Here is a 7,500-nt window from a genome sequence, read left to right on the forward strand (position 1 = left end):
CAGGATCAGGCGTTGTCAGAGTGGTTTGGCCATAAGCAACAGTTTGCTGGAAATGTGCCGTTTTTCTTGCCTTGCCTTGCCTTGCGCCCAGAAGGAAAATTCTTGCCTTGCGACCAGAAGGAAAATTCAAACAGATTTCTGCAAGAAGACAAAATAAAATGCTTACAGTACCTGGTATTCCTAGGCAGTCTCCCACTCAAGTACTAAACAGGCCCAACTCTGTTTAGCTTCTGAGATCAGACGGGATCAGGCGTTGTCAGAGTGGTTTGGCCATAAGCAACAGTTAGTTGGAAATGTGCCGTTTTTCTTGCCTTGCCTTGCCTTGCGCCCAGAAGGAAAATTCTTGCCTTGCGACCAGAAGGAAAATTCAAACAGATTTCTGCAAGAAGACAAAATAAAATGCTTACAGTACCTGGTATTCCTAGGCAGTCTCCCACTCAAGTACTAACCAGGCGCAACTCTGTTTAGCTTCTGAGATCAGACGGGATCAGGCATTGTCAGAGTGGTTTGGCCATAAGCAACAGTTAGCTGGAAATGTGCCGTTTTTCTTGCCTTGCCTTGCGACCAGAAGGAAAATTCTTGCCTTGCGACCAGAAGGAAAATTCAAACAGATTTCTGCAAGAAGACAAAATAAAATGCTTACAGTACCTGGTATTCCTAGGCAGTCTCCCACTCAAGTACTAACCAGGCCCAACTCTGTTTAGCTTCTCAGATCAGACAGGATCAGGCATTGTCAGAGTGGTTTGGACGTAAACAACAGTCTGGAAATGTGCGCCTTGCCTTGCCTTGCCTTGCCTTGCCTTGCCTTGCCTTGCCTTGCCTTGCCTTGCCTTGCCTTGCCTTGCCTTGCGCCCAGAAGGAAAATTCTTGCCTTGCGAGCAGAAGGAAAATTCAAACAGATTTCTGCAAGAAGACAAAATAAAATGCTTACAGTACCTGGTATTCCTAGGCAGGCTCCCACTCAAGTACTAACCAGGCCCAACTCTGTTTAGCTTCTGAGATCAGACGTTGTCAGAGTGGTTTGGCCATAAGCAACAGTTAGTTGGAAATGTGCCGTTTTTCTTGCCTTGCCTTGCCTTGCGCCCAGAAGGAAAATTCTTGCCTTGCGACCAGAAGGAAAATTCAAACAGATTTCTGCAAGAAGACAAAATAAAATGCTTACAGTACCTGGTATTCCTAGGCAGTCTCCCACTCAAGTACTAACCAGGCCCAACTCTGTTTAGCTTCTGAGATCAGACGGGATCAGGCGTTGTCAGAGTGGTTTGGCCATAAGCAACAGTTAGTTGGAAATGTGCCGTTTTTCTTGCCTTGCCCTGCGACCAGAAGGAAAATTCTTGCCTTGCGACCAGAAGGAAAATTCAAACAGATTTCTGCAAGAAGACAAAATAAAATGCTTACAGTACCTGGTATTCCTAGGCAGTCTCCCACTCAAGTACTAACCAGGCCCAACTCTGTTTAGCTTCTGAGATCAGACGGGATCAGGCGTTGTCAGAGTGGTTTGGCCATAAGCAACAGTTAGGTGGAAATGTGCCGTTTTTCTTGCCTTGCCTTGCGACCAGAAGGAAAATTCTTGCCTTGCGACCAGAAGGAAAATTCAAACAGATTTCTGCAAGAAGACAAAATAAAATGCTTACAGTACCTGGTATTACTAGGCAGTCTCCCACTCAAGTACTAAACAGGCCCAACTCTGTTTAGTTTCTGAGATCTGACAGGATCAGGCGTTGTCAGAGTGGTTTGGCCGTAAGCAACAGCTTGTTGGAAATGTGCCGTTTTTCTTGCCTTGCGACCAGAAGGAAAATTCTTGCCTTGCGACCAGAAGAAAAATTCAAACAGATTTCTGCAAGAAGACAAAATAAAATGCTTACAGTACCTGGTATTCCTAGGCAGTCTCCCACTCAAGTACTAACCAGGCCCAACTCTGTTTAGCTTTTGAAATCAGACGGGATCAGGCGTTGTCAGAGTGGTTTGGCCGTAAGCAACAGTTTGCTGGAAATGTGCCGTTTTTCTTGCCTTGCCTTGCCTTGCGCCCAGAAGGAAAATTCTTGCCTTGCGACCAGAAGGAAAATTCAAACAGATTTCTGCAAGAAGACAAAATAAAATGCTTACAGTACCTGGTATTCCTAGGCAGTCTCCCACTCAAGTACTAACCAGGCCCAACTCTGTTTAGCTTCTGAGATCAGACGGGATCAGGCGTTGTCAGAGTGGTTTGGCCATAAGCAACAGTTAGTTGGAAATGTGCCGTTTTTCTTGCCTTGCCTTGCGACCAGAAGGAAAATTCTTGCCTTGCGAGCAGAAGGAAAATTCAAACAGATTTCTGCAAGAAGACAAAATAAAATGCTTACAGTACCTGGTATTCCTAGGCAGTCTCCCACTCAAGTACTAACCAGGCCCAACTCTGTTTAGCTTCTGAGATCAGACAGGATCAGGCATTGTCAGAGTGGTTTGGACATAAGCAATATTCTGGAAATGTGCCGTATTTCTTGCCTTGCCTTGCGCCCAGAAGGAAAATTCTTGCCTTGCGACCAGAAGGAAAACTCAAACAGATTTCTGCAAGAAGACAAAATAAAATGCTTACAGTACCTGGTATTCCTAGGCAGTCTCCCACTCAAGTACTAACCAGGCGCAACTCTGTTTAGCTTCTCAGATCAGACAGGATCAGGCGTTGTCAGAGTGGTTTGGCCATAAGCAACTGTTTGGAAATGTGCCGTTTTTCTTGCCTTGCCTTGCGCCCAGAAGGAAAATTCTTGCCTTGCGACCAGAAGGAAAATTCAAACAGATTTCTGCAGGAAGACAAAATAAAATGCTTACAGTACCTGGTATTCCTAGGCAGTCTCCCACTCAAGTACTAACCAGGCCCAACTCTGTTTAGCTTCTGAGATCAGACGGGATCAGGCGTTGTCAGAGTGGTTTGGCCATAAGCAACAGTTAGTTGGAAATGTGCCGTTTTTCTTGCCTTGCCTTGCGACCAGAAGGAAAATTCTTGCCTTGCGACCAGAAGGAAAATTCAAACAGATTTCTGCAAGAAGACAAAATAAAATGCTTACAGTACCTGGTATTACTAGGCAGTCTCCCACTCAAGTACTAAACAGGCCCAACTCTGTTTAGTTTCTGAGATCTGACAGGATCAGGCGTTGTCAGAGTGGTTTGGCCGTAAGCAACAGCTTGTTGGAAATGTGCCGTTTTTCTTGCCTTGCGACCAGAATGAAAATTCTTGCCTTGCGACCAGAAGGAAAATTCAAACAGATTTCTGCAAGAAGACAAAATAAAATGCTTACAGTACCTGGTATTCCTAGGCAGTCTCCCACTCAAGTACTAACCAGGCCCAACTCAGTTTAGCTTCTGAAATCAGACAGGATCAGGCGTTGTCAGAGTGGTTTGGCCGTAAGCAACAGTTTGCTGGAAATGTGCCGTTTTTCTTGCCTTGCCTTGCCTTGCGCCCAGAAGGAAAATTCTTGCCTTGCGACCAGAAGGAAAATTCAAACAGATTTCTGCAAGAAGACAAAATAAAATGCTTACAGTACCTGGTATTCCTAGGCAGTCTCCCACTCAAGTACTAAACAGGCCCAACTCTGTTTAGCTTCTGAGATCAGACGGGATCAGGCGTTGTCAGAGTGGTTTGGCCATAAGCAACAGTTAGTTGGAAATGTGCCGTTTTTCTTGCCTTGCCTTGCCTTGCGCCCAGAAGGAAAATTCTTGCCTTGCGACCAGAAGGAAAATTCAAACAGATTTCTGCAAGAAGACAAAATAAAATGCTTACAGTACCTGGTATTCCTAGGCAGTCTCCCACTCAAGTACTAACCAGGCGCAACTCTGTTTAGCTTCTGAGATCAGACGGGATCAGGCGTTGTCAGAGTGGTTTGGCCATAAGCAACAGTTAGCTGGAAATGTGCCGTTTTTCTTGCCTTGCCTTGCGACCAGAAGGAAAATTCTTGCCTTGCGACCAGAAGGAAAATTCAAACAGATTTCTGCAAGAAGACAAAATAAAATGCTTACAGTACCTGGTATTCCTAGGCAGTCTCCCACTCAAGTACTAACCAGGCCCAACTCTGTTTAGCTTCTCAGATCAGACAGGATCAGGCATTGTCAGAGTGGTTTGGACGTAAACAACAGTCTGGAAATGTGCGCCTTGCCTTGCCTTGCCTTGCCTTGCCTTGCCTTGCCTTGCCTTGCCTTGCCTTGCCTTGCCTTGCCTTGCCTTGCCTTGCCTTGCCTTGCCTTGCCTTGCGCCCAGAAGGAAAATTCTTGCCTTGCGAGCAGAAGGAAAATTCAAACAGATTTCTGCAAGAAGACAAAATAAAATGCTTACAGTACCTGGTATTCCTAGGCAGGCTCCCACTCAAGTACTAACCAGGCCCAACTCTGTTTAGCTTCTGAGATCAGACGTTGTCAGAGTGGTTTGTCCATAAGCAACAGTTAGTTGGAAATGTGCCGTTTTTCTTGCCTTGCCTTGCCTTGCGCCCAGAAGGAAAATTCTTGCCTTGCGACCAGAAGGAAAATTCAAACAGATTTCTGCAAGAAGACAAAATAAAATGCTTACAGTACCTGGTATTCCTAGGCAGTCTCCCACTCAAGTACTAACCAGGCCCAACTCTGTTTAGCTTCTGAGATCAGACAGGATCAGGCGTTGTCAGAGTGGTTTGGCCATAAGCAACAGTTAGTTGGAAATGTGCCGTTTTTCTTGCCTTGCCTTGCGACCAGAAGGAAAATTCTTGCCTTGCGACCAGAAGGAAAATTCAAACAGATTTCTGCAAGAAGACAAAATAAAATGCTTACAGTACCTGGTATTCCTAGGCAGTCTCCCACTCAAGTACTAACCAGGCCCAACTCTGTTTAGCTTCTGAGATCAGACGGGATCAGGCGTTGTCAGAGTGGTTTGGCCATAAGCAACAGTTAGTTGGAAATGTGCCGTTTTTCTTGCCTTGCCTTGCGACCAGAAGGAAAATTCTTGCCTTGCGAGCAGAAGGAAAATTCAAACAGATTTCTGCAAGAAGACAAAATAAAATGCTTACAGTACCTGGTATTACTAGGCAGTCTCCCACTCAAGTACTAAACAGGCCCAACTCTGTTTAGTTTCTGAGATCTGACAGGATCAGGCGTTGTCAGAGTGGTTTGGCCGTAAGCAACAGCTTGTTGGAAATGTGCCGTTTTTCTTGCCTTGCGACCAGAAGGAAAATTCTTGCCTTGCGACCATAAGAAAAATTCAAACAGATTTCTGCAAGAAGACAAAATAAAATGCTTACAGTACCTGGTATTCCTAGGCAGTCTCCCACTCAAGTACTAACCAGGCCCAACTCTGTTTAGCTTTTGAAATCAGACGGGATCAGGCGTTGTCAGAGTGGTTTGGCCGTAAGCAACAGTTTGCTGGAAATGTGCCGTTTTTCTTGCCTTGCCTTGCCTTGCGCCCAGAAGGAAAATTCTTGCCTTGCGACCAGAAGGAAAATTCAAACAGATTTCTGCAAGAAGACAAAATAAAATGCTTACAGTACCTGGTATTCCTAGGCAGTCTCCCACTCAAGTACTAACCAGGCCCAACTCTGTTTAGCTTCTGAGATCAGACGGGATCAGGCGTTGTCAGAGTGGTTTGGCCATAAGCAACAGTTAGTTGGAAATGTGCCGTTTTTCTTGCCTTGCCTTGCGACCAGAAGGAAAATTCTTGCCTTGCGAGCAGAAGGAAAATTCAAACAGATTTCTGCAAGAAGACAAAATAAAATGCTTACAGTACCTGGTATTCCTAGGCAGTCTCCCACTCAAGTACTAACCAGGCCCAACTCTGTTTAGCTTCTGAGATCAGACAGGATCAGGCATTGTCAGAGTGGTTTGGACATAAGCAATAGTCTGGAAATGTGCCGTATTTCTTGCCTTGCCTTGCGCCCAGAAGGAAAATTCTTGCCTTGCGACCAGAAGGAAAACTCAAACAGATTTCTGCAAGAAGACAAAATAAAATGCTTACAGTACCTGGTATTCCTAGGCATTCTCCCACTCAAGTACTAACCAGGCCCAACTCTGTTTAGCTTCTGAGATCAGACGGGATCAGGCGTTGTCAGAGTGGTTTGGCCATAAGCAACAGTTAGTTGGAAATGTGCCGTTTTTCTTGCCTTGCCTTGCGACCAGAAGGAAAATTCTTGCCTTGCGACCAGAAGGAAAATTCAAACAGATTTCTGCAAGAAGACAAAATAAAATGCTTACAGTACCTGGTATTACTAGGCAGTCTCCCACTCAAGTACTAAACAGGCCCAACTCTGTTTAGTTTCTGAGATCTGACAGGATCAGGCGTTGTAAGAGTGGTTTGGCCGTAAGCAACAGCTTGTTGGAAATGTGCCGTTTTTCTTGCCTTGCGACCAGATTGAAAATTCTTGCCTTGCGACCAGAAGGAAAATTCAAACAGATTTCTGCAAGAAGACAAAATAAAATGCTTACAGTACCTGGTATTCCTAGGCAGTCTCCCACTCAAGTACTAACCAGGCCCAACTCTGTTTAGCTTCTGAAATCAGACGGGATCAGGCGTTGTCAGAGTGGTTTGGCCATAAGCAACAGTTTGCTGGAAATGTGCCGTTTTTCTTGCCTTGCCTTGCGACCAGAAGGAAAATTCTTGCCTTGCGAGCAGAAGGAAAATTCAAACAGATTTCTGCAAGAAGACAAAATAAAATGCTTACAGTACCTGGTATTCCTAGGCAGTCGCCCACTCAAGTACTAACCAGGCCCAACTCTGTTTAGCTTCTCAGATCAGACAGGATCAGGCATTGTCAGAGTGGTTTGGACATAAGCAATAGTCTGGAAATGTGCCGTATTTCTTGCCTTGCCTTGCGCCCAGAAGGAAAATTCTTGCCTTGCGACCAGAAGGAAAACTCAAACAGATTTCTGCAAGAAGACAAAATAAAATGCTTACAGTACCTGGTATTACTAGGCATTCTCCCACTCAAGTACTAAACAGGCCCAACTCTGTTTAGTTTCTGAGATCTGACAGGATCAGGCGTTGTCAGAGTGGTTTGGCCGTAAGCAACAGCTTGTTGGAAATGTGCCGTTTTTCTTGCCTTGCGCCCAGAAGGAAAATTCTTGCCTTGCGAGCAGAAGGAAAATTCAAACAGATTTCTGCAAGAAGACAAAATAAAATGCTTACAGTACCTGGTATTCGTAGGCAGACGCCCACTCAAGTACTAACCAGGCCCAACTCGGTTTAGCTTTTCAGATCACACAGGATCAGGCGTTGTCAGAGTGGTTTGGCCATAAGCAACTGTTTGGAAATGTGCTGTTTTTCTTGCCTTGCCTTGCGCCCAGAAGGAAAATTCTTGCCTTGCGACCAGAAGGAAAATTCAAACAGATTTCTGCAGGAAGACAAAATAAAATGCTTACAGTACCTGGTATTCCTAGGCAGTCTCCCACTCAAGTACTAACCAGGCCCAACTCTGTTTAGCTTCTGAGATCAGACGGGATCAGGCGTTGTCAGAGTGGTTTGGCCATAAGCAACAGTTAGTTGGAAATGTGCCGTTTTTCTTGCCTTGC

General features: G+C 45.2%; 9 non-coding genes and 23 pseudogenes across 9 annotated transcripts; all 32 read right to left on the minus strand.

The window, feature by feature from the left end:
- Window positions 1-37, minus strand: part of LOC132879021 (5S ribosomal RNA) — a 119-nt pseudogene extending 82 nt beyond the window's left edge.
- Window positions 38-159: 122 nt separating this feature from the next.
- On the minus strand, window positions 160-278 carry LOC132877980 (5S ribosomal RNA). The gene has a single exon (XR_009653637.1). It is a non-coding gene; the product is annotated as a 5S ribosomal RNA (ribosomal RNA).
- A 122-nt stretch (window positions 279-400) lies between these two features.
- Window positions 401-519, minus strand: LOC132879388 (5S ribosomal RNA; annotated as a pseudogene).
- A 117-nt stretch (window positions 520-636) lies between these two features.
- Window positions 637-755, minus strand: LOC132879887 (5S ribosomal RNA; annotated as a pseudogene).
- Window positions 756-924: 169 nt separating this feature from the next.
- Window positions 925-1,033, minus strand: LOC132881206 (5S ribosomal RNA; annotated as a pseudogene).
- Window positions 1,034-1,155: 122 nt separating this feature from the next.
- On the minus strand, window positions 1,156-1,274 carry LOC132876848 (5S ribosomal RNA). The gene has a single exon (XR_009652547.1). It is a non-coding gene; the product is annotated as a 5S ribosomal RNA (ribosomal RNA).
- A 117-nt stretch (window positions 1,275-1,391) lies between these two features.
- LOC132876850 (5S ribosomal RNA) lies at window positions 1,392-1,510 on the minus strand. The gene has a single exon (XR_009652549.1). It is a non-coding gene; the product is annotated as a 5S ribosomal RNA (ribosomal RNA).
- Window positions 1,511-1,627: 117 nt separating this feature from the next.
- Window positions 1,628-1,746, minus strand: LOC132879654 (5S ribosomal RNA; annotated as a pseudogene).
- A 112-nt stretch (window positions 1,747-1,858) lies between these two features.
- Window positions 1,859-1,977, minus strand: LOC132878337 (5S ribosomal RNA; annotated as a pseudogene).
- A 122-nt stretch (window positions 1,978-2,099) lies between these two features.
- LOC132876851 (5S ribosomal RNA) lies at window positions 2,100-2,218 on the minus strand. Its single transcript, XR_009652550.1, has one exon. It is a non-coding gene; the product is annotated as a 5S ribosomal RNA (ribosomal RNA).
- A 117-nt stretch (window positions 2,219-2,335) lies between these two features.
- LOC132879586 (5S ribosomal RNA) lies at window positions 2,336-2,454 on the minus strand (annotated as a pseudogene).
- A 114-nt stretch (window positions 2,455-2,568) lies between these two features.
- LOC132879884 (5S ribosomal RNA) lies at window positions 2,569-2,687 on the minus strand (annotated as a pseudogene).
- A 114-nt stretch (window positions 2,688-2,801) lies between these two features.
- On the minus strand, window positions 2,802-2,920 carry LOC132876852 (5S ribosomal RNA). The gene has a single exon (XR_009652551.1). It is a non-coding gene; the product is annotated as a 5S ribosomal RNA (ribosomal RNA).
- Window positions 2,921-3,037: 117 nt separating this feature from the next.
- LOC132879655 (5S ribosomal RNA) lies at window positions 3,038-3,156 on the minus strand (annotated as a pseudogene).
- A 112-nt stretch (window positions 3,157-3,268) lies between these two features.
- LOC132879402 (5S ribosomal RNA) lies at window positions 3,269-3,387 on the minus strand (annotated as a pseudogene).
- Window positions 3,388-3,509: 122 nt separating this feature from the next.
- Window positions 3,510-3,628, minus strand: LOC132877982 (5S ribosomal RNA). The gene has a single exon (XR_009653639.1). It is a non-coding gene; the product is annotated as a 5S ribosomal RNA (ribosomal RNA).
- A 122-nt stretch (window positions 3,629-3,750) lies between these two features.
- Window positions 3,751-3,869, minus strand: LOC132878656 (5S ribosomal RNA; annotated as a pseudogene).
- Window positions 3,870-3,986: 117 nt separating this feature from the next.
- LOC132879890 (5S ribosomal RNA) lies at window positions 3,987-4,105 on the minus strand (annotated as a pseudogene).
- Window positions 4,106-4,299: 194 nt separating this feature from the next.
- On the minus strand, window positions 4,300-4,408 carry LOC132881243 (5S ribosomal RNA; annotated as a pseudogene).
- Window positions 4,409-4,530: 122 nt separating this feature from the next.
- LOC132878155 (5S ribosomal RNA) lies at window positions 4,531-4,649 on the minus strand (annotated as a pseudogene).
- A 117-nt stretch (window positions 4,650-4,766) lies between these two features.
- LOC132876853 (5S ribosomal RNA) lies at window positions 4,767-4,885 on the minus strand. The gene has a single exon (XR_009652552.1). It is a non-coding gene; the product is annotated as a 5S ribosomal RNA (ribosomal RNA).
- Window positions 4,886-5,002: 117 nt separating this feature from the next.
- LOC132879656 (5S ribosomal RNA) lies at window positions 5,003-5,121 on the minus strand (annotated as a pseudogene).
- Window positions 5,122-5,233: 112 nt separating this feature from the next.
- Window positions 5,234-5,352, minus strand: LOC132878338 (5S ribosomal RNA; annotated as a pseudogene).
- Window positions 5,353-5,474: 122 nt separating this feature from the next.
- LOC132876854 (5S ribosomal RNA) lies at window positions 5,475-5,593 on the minus strand. The gene has a single exon (XR_009652553.1). It is a non-coding gene; the product is annotated as a 5S ribosomal RNA (ribosomal RNA).
- A 117-nt stretch (window positions 5,594-5,710) lies between these two features.
- On the minus strand, window positions 5,711-5,829 carry LOC132879588 (5S ribosomal RNA; annotated as a pseudogene).
- Window positions 5,830-5,943: 114 nt separating this feature from the next.
- On the minus strand, window positions 5,944-6,062 carry LOC132878605 (5S ribosomal RNA; annotated as a pseudogene).
- A 117-nt stretch (window positions 6,063-6,179) lies between these two features.
- LOC132879867 (5S ribosomal RNA) lies at window positions 6,180-6,298 on the minus strand (annotated as a pseudogene).
- A 112-nt stretch (window positions 6,299-6,410) lies between these two features.
- On the minus strand, window positions 6,411-6,529 carry LOC132878124 (5S ribosomal RNA; annotated as a pseudogene).
- A 117-nt stretch (window positions 6,530-6,646) lies between these two features.
- On the minus strand, window positions 6,647-6,765 carry LOC132879903 (5S ribosomal RNA; annotated as a pseudogene).
- A 114-nt stretch (window positions 6,766-6,879) lies between these two features.
- LOC132880106 (5S ribosomal RNA) lies at window positions 6,880-6,998 on the minus strand (annotated as a pseudogene).
- A 112-nt stretch (window positions 6,999-7,110) lies between these two features.
- Window positions 7,111-7,229, minus strand: LOC132881397 (5S ribosomal RNA; annotated as a pseudogene).
- Window positions 7,230-7,343: 114 nt separating this feature from the next.
- On the minus strand, window positions 7,344-7,462 carry LOC132876856 (5S ribosomal RNA). Its single transcript, XR_009652555.1, has one exon. It is a non-coding gene; the product is annotated as a 5S ribosomal RNA (ribosomal RNA).
- Window positions 7,463-7,500: the final 38 nt, after the last annotated feature.

This window comes from Neoarius graeffei (genome assembly GCF_027579695.1).
Source record: "Neoarius graeffei isolate fNeoGra1 chromosome 18 unlocalized genomic scaffold, fNeoGra1.pri SUPER_18_unloc_1, whole genome shotgun sequence".
In the NCBI taxonomy this organism is placed as follows: Eukaryota; Metazoa; Chordata; class Actinopteri; order Siluriformes; family Ariidae; genus Neoarius; species Neoarius graeffei.